Source organism: Scyliorhinus canicula, chromosome 27, assembly GCF_902713615.1.
Source record: "Scyliorhinus canicula chromosome 27, sScyCan1.1, whole genome shotgun sequence".
Taxonomy (NCBI): Eukaryota; Metazoa; Chordata; class Chondrichthyes; order Carcharhiniformes; family Scyliorhinidae; genus Scyliorhinus; species Scyliorhinus canicula.
In genome coordinates this window covers 20626862-20643349 of record NC_052172.1, presented here as the reverse complement: position 1 = coordinate 20643349, position 16488 = coordinate 20626862, and the positions used below count along the sequence as shown (strand labels likewise).

General features: G+C 47.0%; 1 protein-coding gene across 2 annotated transcripts in view; it reads right to left on the bottom strand.

Moving 5' to 3' along the window:
- Window positions 1-15775, bottom strand: part of pak4 (p21 protein (Cdc42/Rac)-activated kinase 4) — a 107007-nt gene extending 91232 nt beyond the window's left edge. The window contains exon 1 of one of the 2 annotated variants that reach the window (XM_038785877.1): window positions 15664-15775. The gene's annotated coding sequence lies outside the window, so the exon portion shown is untranslated. Of the gene's footprint in view, window positions 1-13172; window positions 13271-15663 lie in introns of those variants that run through there. The other variant, XM_038785879.1, reaches the window with a different exon arrangement.
- Window positions 15776-16488: the final 713 nt, after the last annotated feature.

The following is a 16488-nucleotide window of genomic DNA, read 5'->3' as shown; positions in this document are numbered from 1 at the left end:
TCTACTCCCCGACGAACTTTCAGCTGTTTTCACAGCCGTTTTCTTACTGGACCTCGACATATCCCTTCCCTGTACTTTCTCCTGGCCTGTGCCATTTGATTGCAGTGATGACAGGGTAGGCGCCTGCTGGACCCGCTTCTTACGGACTCCACCTTATTAGCTCAAACTCCAATCAGCAAAGCTTCTCTCGCAGAAAGTTCCATACACGTTGCGATTTCTATAGCAGATTTTAGGGTTAATGCACCTTCAGTTAACTATTTCCTTTGGGTGGCTACATTCCTGAGGCCACGAACTAATCGGTCGCGAGGTGCATCATCCAAAGTCTGGCCAAATTCACTGTACTTTTCTAGCTTTCACAGTGATGTAACAAATTGTGAAAATATTTACCCCCTCTCCCTGTGCACGACGATGACAGAAGATTCTTTTAACGATTAATAGTGGATGGGGGGAGGGGGTGGCGAGGACGGTGTCGAGGGTGGTAGGATCCAGGGTCAAGCCAGGCTGGGGACTCGCGATTTTTGGGGTTGCAGTGGAGCCGGGAGTGCAGGAGGCAAAAGAGGCCGGTGTCCTGGCCTTTGCGCCCTAGTAGCCCGGCGGAGGATCTTGCTACAGTGGAAGGATGCGAGACCCCCAAGCGTGGAGACCTGGATCAATGACATGGCGGGTTTTATTAAGCTGGAGAAGGTCAAATTCGCCCTGAGAGGATCGATACAAGGGTTCTTTAGGCGGTGGCAGCCTTTCCTCGATTTTCTGGCTCACCGATAGGGAACTAGGTCAGCAGCAGCAGGGGGGGGGGGGGGGGGTGTTGACTATGTTTATTCTATTTTATTTATTTTTAAGTTCTCTTGTTGTTTACCGGGTTTTGGGGGGGGGGGGCTAGATATATGTGTTGTTACAGTCTTGGGGATGTTATGCTATTATGTTGTTTTATTGTTGTTTGTTACTGTTTGTTGTTATATATTTTGTAAAAAATTTTCAATAAAATTTTTTTAAAAAAAATAGTGGATGGGGAAAGAAATGTCATTCACTCCGATAGGACATGTCTCCAGGTTTAGCTGGGTGGACTGAATTCTGTAACAACACGAGTGGAGAAAGGTCACAGTGTGCAGTCTGCTGGTGTCTGACTGGCTTTAAGAAATGGCTGGAAGATTTCCTCATAAAAGAGTTTCATTTCTCCTTCTCATCAAACGCGTCCATGGCGCCTTTCCTTCCCGCCATTTTTGGATTACGGCTCCCTGATCTGTACTCAGCCGGCAGCCCGTCTTCCCTGACTTTTATCTTCTCTGTTTAAAGCAGGCAAACTCAAACAGACACGCAGACCAGCTGTTCCTGTGCCCAGATATTGATTCCCGGGCAGTGGGAGAGTTGCAACCTGGTTTTTACTTTTACAACGATTATAGCCTTGGATGTTGAAAATATTTCTCCCACCCTCTCTCCCGATGGTGGTGGGCCTGATTTCCCGTCAACGATTCCTTCTTCCGGCTCACAAAATCCTTGTCGAAAGTTGTTTTCTCCCATTTTGTTTTACAGCCCAGATCTCGTCGGCAGTTACTCATTTGTTAGAATCATAGAATTTACAGTGCAGGAGGAGGCCATTCGGCCCATCGAGTCTGCACAGGCCCTTGGAAAGAGCACCCTACCCAAGCCCACACCTCCACCCTATCCCCCGTAACCCCAACCAACCTTCTTCCGGCTTACTAAATCCTTGTCGAAAGTTGTTTTTCTCCCGTTTTGATTTACGCCACAGATTTTGTCGCCAGGTACTCTTTTGTTATGTTCTTTGTTGTAGCCGGAAAGAGAAAGAATCAGAGATGGCACGCGTGCAGTTCAGATAACACAGTGAAATGGGTTTATATACAAGATTCTGCTCCAGCAGAGCGCAATGGCGAACTCCACAAAAGCCCACAAAACGCTCTGATAACATGTGGCATTACTCCAGCCAGTGGTGTTACTCTGATCCTTAACAGATATGTAATGCGCTCTTTGGGAGTAGATGCAAGACTTATTTCAGAAGGTGTCCTTGCACTTTAGTGTACTCTGCAATCTTCCGAGTTACATTTCCCATTCTTATGTTCATAGGCACTCAAAACCACTTTGCCTGGTTGGAGAAATGGTGGTAAAAATACAGCCTGAATAGATCAACCACAGTCCCTCCCATGTGCTGGAGAATGTTTGGGTGTACACCATCTTCATAGCACATTGATTACTAATGTCTACTTTAGAGCTATAGATCTCGGAGCCAAAATGTCTGGTGGAGAGCTTTGGCCGGAGTTTATTCTACACGTCATTTCCTCATCCTCTGTTCCCAAGTTAAGTTCCCAAAGAATCCATCTGGTCCCTACCAGGTTGTATACTGCTGGTGCACCTCACTCTGGGTCACTTTGCTGCTCTATGTTAAACTGCCAATTTATGCAGCATACAGGGCAAACTGGTTTACAAATATTCATAGCAGTAAATATGGTCACAGGCATCATCTCACCATTGAACAGCATTCCATTTACAAAATTGGTTAATGGGACATAAAAAGAGAATACAAAATATCCTGCCTCACGGCGCCGAGGACCCGGGTTCGATCCCGACTCTGGGTCACTGTCCGTGTGGAGTTTGCACATTCTCCCCGTGTCTGCGCGGGTTTCGCCCCCACAACCCAAAAATGTGCAGGGTAGGCTGATTGGCCACACTAATCGGGAATGAATTGGGAACTCTAAATTTATATTAAAAAATACAAAATCTCAGGGATAACTCACAAATAATAATCAGTCAAGGATGGCTACATCATCACAAATGTTTAGAATTGCAGAGCTATGGATAGTGATGGTCCCAGCTCCAATTTCTTTCCCACGCACTTTAAATTTCTTCTTTATCAAAAACCTGTTAGAACCCTCTTTTATTTTAAAGAGCACCTTCAGTCCCTGGACTTATTATTGAGGCCCTAGCTGTTGGCTAGAGGTCTGGTGGTGCTGTGGGTTAGCGCCTCTCAGCCAGAAAGCTCCGGGTTCAAGACCCGTGACAGGATTTGATGGCCAAAGGTGGGTGTGTTCAGAACGAAGCCAAACCAAGTTGAGCAGCAACTGGCAACTCCTTCCAACACACGTCAACAGCAGCCATGAAGAGTGGGAGAGAATCCTGGTCAGCCGTCCATGGGAAAGAAATTGGAGCTGCGACCATTACTATCCATAGCTCCAGAGGGCAACATGCCGGTAGAAGTATACATTGTCATAGCAACATTGGCACAGCAACATTGGCACAGCAACTGGCACAGCAACCCAGACTCCGAGGGAAGCTGATTGGTCAAGTTGGCAGATTTCGACGGGGTATAAAATGTGAACCGCCAGTGTGGGTGGTCACCATTTTGAAATGGTAGTTCCTAGTAAATCAGTGTGGCACGGTTTACTGAATGAATTCATTGGACAGAGTCACCTTTAGCCACAATCAGAGTATTAATAACCCATCAATCTCACATCTTTGGCATCCAAAGCAAAGAGTTCCTCAGCGCCGAGGTCCCAGGTTCGATCCCGGCTCTGGGTCACTGTCCGTGTGGAGTTTGCACATTCTCCCCGTGTCTGCGTGGGTTTCGCCCCCACAACCCAAAGATGTGCGAGGGTAGGTGGATTGGCCATGCTAAATTGCCCCTCAACTGGAAAAAATGAATTGGGCACTCTAAATTTATTTTAAAAAGGAAGAAAAAAAAAAAGAGTTCCTCAGGCTCATTGCGTCTATTTGGTGATGGCAATATTATTAAGAATCCCACTCTGGATCAGACATGACACTTTTGGTTTCATAATCACCCCTTCACAACCAATCGTCCTCCTTTTCGTCTGCCGATTTGGACATTCTTCATTTTTGGAATGATGTGGTGACACTTTGCGCACTAATAGCATCTGACAATTTGAAGATGGAAGCCTGACAAAACATCAAGAGAGACAGCACACATACATTTCCACTCAATGCCTTGTTGAGGCACAGAAGGCTGAACTATGGATGTTAGAATCCCCGCCCTGTGCAACAACAATGTGTGTCCTTCCTTCGCAGGCACCTCTTAATCTCACTGATTATTTGGGACGTGAACATGTCCCACACTAATAAACTGCATTTTTTGCGTAGGCCATCAGGATGTGTATTTTGCAGCATATCAAACTGCAACTTCACTTAATCCTCATGCGTCAACTGTCGTTATAGACACGCAGCAAAACCCCTGCAGGGAACCCGATTTTCAGCATGGGTTTTACATTTGAAAAGTACAATAGACTTTATTTTTGTCCCATTGACCACCCAGGCTCGTGCCACCGTGAAGGATGTCTTCCCAGAAGCTTGTGGTTTCCACTGAACTATTTTTGAAACTTTCCACTCCACAATTTGGTTGCTGGGTGAACAGAAATTCATCGGCATTTCATCCCCACTGCCGAGGTGGCAGAACGGGTACGTGATCGACACTGCGATGCCACTGAATCACTAGAAGCCTATAATTTGGGTATCACAATCTTTTTAGTAAGCTGCAAGGGATCTCGGTCTTCTACCACAATGGTAAATATTTTAATTCCATTTACCAGCTACACCCATCCAGTGGTTGCTCCACAGTTTTTGCTGGAATCCGTTTCATTTGGCTTAAAGTGCATATTGTATACACTGCATTTCTGGTTACAGAGTAACCATTTGGGCCAACTCCGGTACTTCAAGGCTAGGTCAGCCGCTGGCTCCCGTTCTCGTGGTGCATTTGGTTTGGGCATCTGCAGGGCCGGCTAATTCTCCTTCCATTCTCGCACCGGTTTCTCGCTTACACCGAATTCCCTCCCTGCAGCAGTTATTTGACGAGTTAGGTGGTACAACTTTTAGATTGAAACCAGCGTCAAACTTCATTCTTTTTGTTTTATTTCCTCTTGTGTGGGATGTCTGCTGCACATCTTCGCAACATGCCCCGTATCGCCTCCTTGATCCCCCCCTGCCCAGTTAATAGATGGTGGTGTTACAGATCAGTCGGGGAGTTAGAGCTGCTCTGGCAATGTGCACGCTATAATCTGGAGCTATAGATAATGATGGTAGGGACTTAAACTTTTCCACAGCATCACCAATGACATGGCTGATCACAACTTCAACTCTCCCGTCCTTGTCATTTACCATGTGTTGGAAGGATTTTACAGGTTGATAATCAAACCGAATGTCCATAAGACCATAAGACATAAGAGCAGAATAGGCCAATTGGCCCATCGAGTCTGCTCCACCATTCAATCATGGCTGATATTTTCTCATCCCCATTCTCCTGCCTTTTCCCCATAACCCCTGATCCCCTTATTAATCAAGAACCTATCTATCTCTGTCTTAAAGACACTCAGTGATTTGGCCTTCACAGCCTTCTGTGGCAGAGTTCCACAGATTCACCACCCTCTGGCTGAAGAAATTCCTCCTCATCTCTGCTTTAAAGGATTGCCCCTTTAGTCTGAGATGGTGTCCTCTGGTTCTAGTTTTTCCGACAAGTGGAAACATCCTCTCCATGTCCACTCTATCCAGGCCTCGCAGTATCCTGTAAGTTTCAATAAGGTTCCCCCTCATCCTTCTAAACTCCAACGAGTACAGACCCAGAGTCCTCAGACGTTCCTCATACGACAAGCTCTTCATTCCTTCATTCTTGTGAACCTCCTCTGGACCCTTTCCAAGGCCAGCACATCCTTCCTTAGATGCTGGGCCCAAAACTGCTCACAATGCTCCAAATGGGGTCTGACCAGAGCCTTATACAGCCTCAGAAGTACATCCCTGGTCTTGTATTCTAGCCCTCTTGACATGCATGCTAACATTGCATTTGCCTTCTTAACTGCCGACTGAACCTGCACCTGAACCTTCTTCAGAGAATCGTGAACAAGGACTCCCAAGTCCCTTTGTGCTTCTGCTTTCCGAAGCATTTCCCCATGTAGAAAATAGTCTATGCCTAAATTCCTCCTTCCAAAGTGCATAACCTCACACTTTTCCACATTGTATTTCATTTGCCACTTCATTGCCCACTCTCCTAGCTTGTGCAAGTCCTTCTGCAGCCCCCTTGCTTCCTCAATACTACCTGTCCCTCTACAGATCTTTCGATCATCTGCAAACTTAGCAACAGTGCCTTCAGTACCTTCTTCCAGATAACTAATGTATATCGTGAAAAGTTGTGGTCCCAGCACAGACCCCTCAGGCACACCACTAGTCCATGTGGAGTTTGCACATTCTCCCCGTGTTTGCATGGGTCTCACCCCCACAACCCCAAAATGTGCAGGCTAAGTGGATTGGCCACCTATTTTATTGGAAAAAATGGTTGGGTACTCTAAATCTATTTATAAAAAAACATGATTCCGAACCAGAAATTATGGGTTTCTCTCATATGCCTTGATCTGAAGTTTCTTTCTCTTCGAAGGAAAAGTATTTTAGTCTCCGAGTCAATATTTAACTCAACCAATTTCACCAAAACAGATTAATTAGTCATTCATTGCCTATAATTTGCTTCAGAACACCCAGGAGTGTGAGAAAGGTGCTATATAAATGCACGCCCTGTTTCGCTTGATCCTTTCTTTCTCACATTCATTCATTTCTTGTTGTCTGAAAGTGATCATGGGTCTTCTTGTGTATGGGTGCTTTTTGGGGGGGGGTAAGGGAGTGGTACAGTGGTTAGCACTGCTGCCTCACGGCGCCGAGGACCGGGGTTCGATCCCGGCCCCGGGTCACTGTCCGTGTGGAGTTTGCACATTCTCCCCGTGTTGGGTTTCACCCCCACAACCCAAAGATGTGCAGGGTAGGGGGATTGGTCACGCTAAATTGCCCCTTAATTGGAAAAAAAATTGGGTACACTAAATTTGTTTTTGTTTTTTAATTTGAGCTCTTATCAGGGTCAACTTTCCTGGTGACTTTATGGAAAGTTATACATTCGACCCAAGCCTAAAAACAAAGTAAATTATTATAATACGCAGCTGGTATTTTACCACAAGCAGGACATTTTCACTAAATCAAGAGCTTGTTCTTAGCTACTGAACAACAGTAATCTTCCAGGCTGCCGTCAAAACTTTTAGTCCCTAAAGACTAAGCATCCTGCAAACTAGTAATGTCTAGAATGCTTATTCTGGCTTCAGCTTCCACACTTCCAAGCAGGGCGACACCCAAGACCAAGAGTAAATATACAAGCAAACAGTTACACCCTGCCTCCTCCATGACTTTTTAAAGTTAAAAAGGACAACGTGGAAGAGTTTATTTTTGGGACAGAAATAGTGCCAGGACCCACACTAATGGTGACACGTAGCACATGATCACTTAGCAGTTATCCCTTTCATTATTGGTTATACGATTAAGTTCCTCGGGGTAGGAAAGGGGGTAAAAGGGGTTCAAGAGGACAACAGTGGGCAGCACGGTGGCACAGTGGTTAGCATTGCTGCCTACGGCGCTGAGGACCCAGGTTCGAATCCCGGCCCTGGGCCACTGTCCGTGTGGAGTTTGCACGTTCTCCCCGTGCCTGCGTGGGTTTCACCCCCACAACCCAAAGATGTGTAGGGTAGGTGGATTGGCCACGCTGAATTGCCCCTTAATTGGAAAAAAATAATTGGATATGCTGAAATTTATTTTTTAAAAAGAGGACAACAGAGAGCGAATGGTAGTTTATCTAGCTTGTCTTTTGTCTTGCACAGAAGATTAGCTCACTGCACATCAAAATTGGAACATTCTGGTCTCAGAGAACCTGTTGCTGTTTAATTCTGAAAGGAGATAGTGCTCCTAAAGAAATCTGCATTTCCATAGCAGCTTATCCACATTCTTGCAACATCTTAAATCAGGTTTACAACCAGTGAAACAGTTTTGAATTGCAGTCGCTATTTTTAATCGGTGCTGCGTCTATAAAAAGGAGCGATTCCAGCTCAAAGGAAGACGGCTGTGATTGCTGGAGGCCAATCATCACAACCCAGAACATGGGCAGCACGGTGGCTCAGTGGGTTAGCACTGCAGTCTCACGGCGCTGAGGTCCCAGGTTCGATCCCGGCTCTGGGTTACTGTCCGTGTGGAGATGTGCAGAGTAGGTGGATTGAACACGCTCAATTGCCCCTTAATTGGAAAAAATTAATTGGGTACTCTAATTTTTTTTTTAAAATCACAACCCAGAACATCGCTACAGGAGTTTCTCAGGGCAGTGCCCTAGACACGACCATCTTCAACTGCTTCAGCAATGACCTTCCCTCCAACATAAGGTCAGAAGTGGAGATATTCGCTGGTGTCTAGTGTTCGGTTCCATTCACAACTCCTGACTCTCAGAATCACAGAATAATTCAGAACAGAAGCCCTTCGGCCCATTGAGTCTGCACTGACACATGAAAAACACCCGACCTGTCTGCCGAATCCCATCCAGGTACTTTTTAAAGGATGTGAGGCAACCTGCCTCTACCACCCTCCCAGGCAACGCATTCCAGACCGTCACCACCCTCCCAGGCAGTGCGTTCCAGACCGTCACCACCCTCCCAGGCAGTGCGTTCCAGACCGTCACCACCCTCCCAGGCAGTGCGTTCCAGACCATCACCACCCTCCCAGGCAGTGCGTTCCAGACCATCACCACCCTCCCAGGCAGTGCGTTCCAGACCATCACCACCCTCCCAGGCAGTGCGTTCCAGACCGTCACCACCCTCCCAGGCAGTGCGTTCCAGACCATCACCACCCTCCCAGGCAGTGCGTTCCAGACCATCACCACCCTCCCAGGCAGTGCGTTCCAGACCATCACCACCCTCCCAGGCAGTGCGTTCCAGACCATCACCACCCTCCCAGGCAGTGCGTTCCAGACCATCACCACCCTCCCAGGCAGTGCGTTCCAGACCATCACCACCCTCCCAGGCAGTGCGTTCCAGCCTCTACCCCCCTCCCAGGCAGCGCGTTCCAGACCGTCACCACCCTCAGGGTAAAAATGTTTTTCCTCAAATCCCCCTTAAACCCCCCCCCCGCCGACCTTGATCTTACGTCCCCTCGTAACCAACCCTTCAACCAAGGGGAACTGCTATACCCTATCCACCCTGTCCATGCCCCTGATAATCTTGTACACCTGAGGTTGCCCCTCAGTCTTCTCTGCTCCAGCGAAAACAACCCAAGCCTATCCAACCTCTCTTAATAACTTAAATGTTCTATCCCAGGCAACATCCTGGTGAATCCCCTCTGCACTCCCTCCAGTGCGATCACATCTTCCTATAATGTGGTGACCAGAATTGCACACAGTGCTCCAGCTGGGGCCTCACCAAAGTTCTATACAACTCCAACATGACCTCTCTGCTTTTGTAATCTAGGCCTTGATTGATAAAAGCAGTGTCCCATATTCCTTTCTCACCACCCTATTAACCTGCTCTTCAGAGACCTATGGACAATCACAACGAGGTCCCTTTGTTCCTCGGAACTTCCCAGTGTCAGGCCATTCATTGAATACTTCCTTGTCACATTACTCCTTCCAAAGTGTATCACCTTGGACATAGCCATTTATACAAATGGACTCGGCACAGATCCCTGTGGTACGTCACTGGACGCTGGCTTCCAGTCACCAAAGTAGCCGTCAGTCATCACACTCTGTCACAGGAGTCTGCACATCCTCCCCATGTGTGCGTGGGTTTCCTCCGGGTGCTCCGGTTTCCTCCCACAGTCCAAAAATGTGCAGGTTAGGTGGATTGGCCATGCTAAATTGCCCGTAGTGTCCAAAATTGCCCTTAGTGTTGGGTGTGGTTACTGGGTTATGGGGATAGGGTGGAGTTGTTGACCTTGGGTAGGGTGCTCTTTCCAGGAGCCGGTGCAGACTCGATGGGCTGAATGGCCACCTTCTGCACTGTAAATTCTATGATCACTATGATCCTGCAGCTAAGCCAATTTTGAATCCACCTTATCAAGTTAACCTGTATCCCATGTGCATCTGCCTTCTTTATAAGTCTTTCTAAGTCTCGAGTGTTCAAATGCAGCAAAACCCAGACAACATTCGGGCTTGGGCTGATAAGTGGCAAGTAACATTTGTTCTACAATTACCAGGCAATTGCCATTTCCAACAAGAACTTAAACCCTTCACATCCTACAGCAATTACCATGGCTGAATCGCCCAACATCTATTTCCTCAGAGGTTACCACTGACCAAAAACTTAACTGGACCAGCCACATAAATACTGTGGCAAAAATCTCGGGTCAGCGGCTGGGAATTCTGTGGAGAGTAACTCACTCCCTGACTCCCCAAAGTTTGCCCACTGTCGACAAGGCCACAAGTCTGATGGAATATTCTCCACTTGCCTGGATGGGAAGAGCTCCAACAACCCTCAGGAATCTCAACACAACCCAGGACAAAGCAGCCCCCATTCACTGGCACCCCATCCACCACTTTCAACATTCACTCCCTCCAACACAGTGGCAGCCGCGTGTACCGTCTATAAAGGATCACCAAGGCTGCTGCAACTGCACCTTCCACTGTATAGAACAAGGGCAGCAGGGGCAAGGGAACACCACCATCTACAAATTCCCCTCCCCGCCACATATTATCCTGACTTGGAAGCACGTCACCAGTCTTCACTGCAGCTGGCTCAAAATCCTGAAACTTCAGCAGTACTCCCTCTCTAACAGCACTGTTCCCCAGTTCACCTCCATCTTAATTAAGAGCGTGCATTAAATGCTGGCTTTGGAGAGCAGCACGCTGGCACACTGGTTAGCACTGCTGTCTCACGGCACCAAGGTCCCAAGTTCGATCCCGGCTCCGGGTCACAGTCCATGTGGAGTTTGCACATTCTCCCCGTGTCTGCGTGGGTTTCACCCCCACAATACAAAGATGTGCAGGGTAGGCGGACTGGCCACGCTAAATTGCCCCTTAATTGGAAAAAATTAATTGGACACTGTAAATTTATTAAAAACAAATGCTGACCTGGCCAGCGATGGCCACATCCTATAAACAAATTTAAAACTGTCAAATAATGGGTTTTGGAGGCGTTAGTCGAGGCGATAGAAACAGAAAATCTGGGAAACAAGCTCAAATCGGCACAATGCAGGTTAAAACTAATAAAAACAATCAATTTGGCACAGTTTAACAGCTTGTTCACCACATAAAAGAGTGATTAACACATGGATAAAATCTGGTACAGAATGCTGGAGGCAAAAATACTATAATGAAAACTGATTGGATACTTCAAAGGGGGAGCGGTGGGATTCTACCACGCGCTAAAATATCCTTCTTCACCCTTCATTGCTGTGACTTTGTAAGGTAGAACCACGATGTTATTACTCACCAGGCTACTGGGAGAAGCCATCAAATTACACTGTCAGAAATCGCTTGGGCTACAAGCTTTCTGAAGCCAGAATCATCATAGAATCATCAATAAGAGGATGTAGTGGATGCAGTGACTTAAAGACAACCGGAGGAGGATATTAATCAGGAGTTAGTTATTTTAAATTGGTTATCCCTATTACAACAAACCGAGATTACAGGAAATCATGGCTTAAATTTCAATCATGATCTTCGTCCTTCCTCTCCCTTGGGCAGTATGGTGTAACTGCTGTCCCACAACATCCAGGGTCCCGGATTCAATTCCAACCTCGGGACACTGTCTGTGTGGAGTTTGCACATTCTCCGTGTGGGTTTCCTCCGGGTGCTTCTATTTCCTCCCACAGTCCAAAGATTTGCCGGTTAGATGGATTAGCCACAATAAATTCCCCCTTGATGGGGCAGCATGGCGGCGCAGTGGTTATCTCTGCCACCTCACAGCACCGAGGTCCCAGGTTCGATCCCGGCTCTGGGTCACTGTCCGTGTGGAGTTTGCACATTCTCCCCGTGTCTGCGTGGGTTTCGCCCCCACAACCCAAAAGATGTGCAGGCTAGGTAGATTGGCCATGCTAAATGAAATGAAATGAAAATCGCTTATTGTCACGAGTAGGCTTCAATGGAGTTACTGTGAAAAGCCCCTAGTCGCCACATTCCGCCGCCTGTCCGGGGAGGCTGGTACGGGAATCGAACCGTGCTGCTGGCCTGCTTGGTCTGTTTTAAAAGCCAGCGATTTATCAGAGTGAGCTAAACCAGCCCCATAATTGGAAAAAATGAATTGGGTACTCTAAATTTATAAAAAAAGAAAATCCCCTAGTTGCCACATTCCGGTGCAGACACGGGGAGAACGTGCAGACTCAGCACAGACAGTGAGCCAAGCCAGGAATCGAACCTGGGACCCTGTAGCTGTGAAGCACCAGTGCTACCATGCCGCCTTGCAGGTTAGCTCAACCCTGCCCTCACTGACTGGACACACACGTACAATAACATTATTAGATGGGGAATCCCGGATGCTTCATTTTGCCCCCTCCCAAGCTCAAAGCACCAAAGTCAATTGAAGCAATTCTGCTGCCATCTCAGAGCGGAGGCAATCGCCCCGGAAACACATAGGAAATAGGAAGAAGCAGTGGCGGAAAAACTGTTGGTTCTTTGCAAATTGATGGGCTGAATGGCATTTTAAAAAATCTCCATCTACTTTGTGATCTAATCGTGCACACCTCAATCTAGGCAGGCAGGAGCACGAGGGCAAAGGTACACTTTATGCCCCACAATCATGGCATGTATAAGCCGTACGGAGAGAGTTCATCCAAAGAGTGGTGAGAATGTGGCACTTCTACCACATGGTGTTGAAGTAAATGACACACGAGTTTGAGGGGAAGCTTGATAAACACAAGGGAGAAAGGAATAAATGACATGCTGGCAGGATTAGACTAGCGAGGGATGGAAGAAGCCTCACGTGGAGCAAACACCGACATGGAGTAGTTGGGTCCAGTGACCTATTTCTGTGCATTGCACTTAATTTGAAGACAATATTTCAACCCGTCAGTTTGGACACACACACACCTCAGAATGGTTTTTGTATGAGTGCAGAGTGTGATGGTTAGGGGGCAATGATGAGCACTGTATGCACCTTTTGATGCAATCCGTGGAGTCCTGAGAACTTTCATTTCCGGATGACAGTGGAACATCAATTTCAATAGACGCTGTTATGATTTCTACAGTGTGGGCGGCCTTTTAACAGCCTGCCTCTGATCAGAGGGGAATTGGTTGCTTTTTGGTTCAGCAGTTTAGCAGCTGTGCAGGCTTAAAGCAACGCCTATACCCACCCTTCAAAACAGTCTACTTGCACTGCGCTTGCTGTGATATGGACGATATTTTGAGACAAGGAGAACAGAGAGTGTAAAACACATACCTGAAGGTTAATAATCGAAGTTGTTTGAGTCTATATTCTAAAGCTCAGTGTTCCACCGTAGCCTTAAGCTACAGTGACAAATCTGACACTGCTGGCTTCTCAGCCACAGGGACTCGCATTGAATACGATCCAGCCATGTCCCCACGGAGAGCGAGAGTTCAACATTCCAACCGCTCTCACAAACACCGACAGCCAGCTGAGAGCCAAGGCCTGAAATTAGGATAAGCGACCTCTCGGTCGATGTTCCAGGGAGCGCACAATGGCATGGGGAGGGGGGGTCCTCTTTCTCTAAAAAAGTCCTAAAATTAGCACCTTCAGCTTCCGTGAAACCCTCCCAAGTTAAACCATCTGTTGAAAACAAACCTCATTTCTCAGAGCACCGCCTGCAGTAGATTATATTTCAGCGTTCAACTATATTTAACACTTGGCCATTTTGCGAGGCAGTTACAACACTGCATGTTGTAAAGGTTACCGGGGGGTAAACTGTGCCATGTCCAACACATTCCATCATTTTGGATTCTTACAATGGGAAGGACACCAAGTGTGCTGATCAAGTATTGCTCACTAGAATTAAAACGTATCCCAGTACTATTCGTAGAACGGGAATCAGCAACTTTCACAGTCGTGAGTAGACAAACTACTTGCATTTATACAGTACCGTTTTAAATGGTTGAGATGTCCCAGGAGAGCTATCCAACAAAGTCTAACACATAACAACATAGAAACTAAGAGCAGAAGTCAGCAATTCAGCCCTTCCCGCCTGCTCCGCCATTCAATCAGATCATGGCTGATCTCTTCCTGGTCTCAAATCCACCTCCCCACCTGTTCTCCATTTCCCTTTAATCGGTTTTAAATCAGAAATATATCTATCTCCTTCTTGAAACCATTTAATGATTTGCACTCCACTGCACTATGGGGCAGCGAGTTCCACAAATTCACCACCCTCTGCGAGACGTAGTTCCTCCTCGGCTCAGTTCTAAATCTACCATCTCTCAAGCTATACGACGAGGGGAGGCGGTGACGTAGCGGTATTGCCACTGGACTAGTAATTCAGAGACCAGGATAATGATCTGGGGACCCAGGTTCGAATCGCATCACGGCAGGTGGTGGAATTTAAACTCAATTAAATATCTGGAATTAAAAGTCTAGTGATGACCGCGAAGCCATTGTCGATTGTCATAAAAACCCATCTGGTTCACAAAAATTCCTTTGGGCAGCACGGTAGCACAGTGACTTCACATCTCCAGGGTCCCGGTTTGATTCCCTGCTGGGTCACTGTCTGTGCGGAGTCTGCACGTTCTCCCCGTGTGTGGGTGGGTTCCCTCTGGGTGCTCCGGTTTCCACCCACAGTCCAAAGATGTGCAGGTTAGGTGGATTGGGCTTAAAGTGGGTCGGTGCAGACTTGATGTGCCCAATTGGCCTCCTTCTGCACTGTATGTTCTGTGTCTATGTCTATATCTGTGACCTCTCGTTCTAGATTGCCCCACAAGGGGGAACATTTGATCTACGTTTACTTTATCAATCCTTTTTAGTATTTTCTTAAAATGTAGAATACCCAATTCATTTTTCCAATTAAGGGGCAATTTAGCGTGGCCACTCCACCTAACCTGCATATCTTTGGCTTGTGGGGGTGAATGTGCAAATGCCACACGGACAGTGACCCAGAGCTGGAATCGAACCTGCGATCTCAGCGCCACCGTGCGGGCCGGCCGCCCCCCCCCCCCCCCCAACCTTTTTAGTATTTTATACACCTCGATCAGATCCCCTCTCATCCTTCTAAACTCCAGCGAGTTTGAGCCCAAATTGTTTAATCTCTCCTCGCACGTCAACCCTTTCATCTCCGGAATCAATCTGGCGAACCTCCTCTGAACTGCCTCCAACGCCACCACATCCTTCCTCAAATAAGGAGAGCAAAACTGGACACAACACTCCAGATGTGGTCTCACCAACAGATGTACAAATGCAACAACACCGAGCCACACGAAGAGGCAAAGAGTTTCACTTACGTTTCCTTGAAGGAGTAATGCAAAAGCTAGGAAAACACAGTGAATGGCAACATTTCCCTTTCCCTTCGAAGGGATGGGGCTGAACCCAGGCCAAACTTGTGCAGAAAATGTCATTTTTCTGCTGACTGTAGGGGTCCCATAATAATTGTTCTCCTGTTCTGATTCCGATGCTTATTGCTGCTTTAAGAACAACGAATCCTTTTTTAAAAACATCCAGCTATGCAAGGTACCCAAATAGATCTTATTTCAACATTACCCCCCCCCCACCTTGCAGCTGACTAGTGACAGCAACCAAACCATGTCGGTGGTACTGTCTAATCTGTTTAGCTTGCCTTTCAGACTTTTGAAATGTACACAAACTTCAGAACAGATATTTTAGAATAGCTTCGCTAGCAATCAGGTGTCGAGAGTAAAGCCCTTGAGGGGGCAGCCAAGAGGCAGTTATTTATGCATGACTACTAAAAATTAAGAATTCTTTGACTTACATTTAGCCAGAATGTTTCCCCACCGAGGACTCGAATCCCCTGCTCACAATACGAAATGCGTCAAGTCGTTGATAGTATTGCTGGAAAGAAAAGAGACACACTGTTGAAGTTTTTCATCTTGCACTCATCAGGGCAGGTAAGAATACCAGTTGCAAAGGAAACAACAATTTATACTGCCTGAGCAGAGTGTGCTGACTGTTTGGCAATTGGACTCTGATCAGAAGGGGAATGATCCCAGCCATGGGGAATGCACCAGGGAACAGTCAACTGCCAAGTTTTTCTTTAAACATGAAGCAGGCAGGTTGACTGATTCATGGGGAATGAACCAGGGAATGGCTGTCCCCCAAGCTTCTACCGACGCTGAAGTAGGGTGCATCAAAGCTATCATGTGGGATAATAGCGACATTGATCAGGTAATTTCTTACGATAAATTGTGCAAACTCACAAATGGGCCTATGGTCGCCGATTTCGGTCCTGAAAAAGTGCCTAGTTTGCCTCAGATTAGACTGGAAATGGTAGGCTGTCTCAAAACTTTGAGCGACAGGTGAAGTTAGCCGTTTCCCACAACTGTTATTGAGAAGCAACAAAATGTAGTGTGCTCCATCTTTAAAAAATTGCCATGGGACGTGGGCATTGCAGGCTGTGCCAGCATTTAGTGCCAATCCCTAATTACCCTCGAGGGGGCAGTTAAGCGTCAACCACTTTGCTGTGGGTCTGGAGTCACATGTAGGCCAGACCAGGTTAGGAAGGCAGATTTCCTTCCCTAAAGGACATTAGCGAACCAGATGGGTTTTTAACGACAATCGACAAAGGTTGCATGGTCAT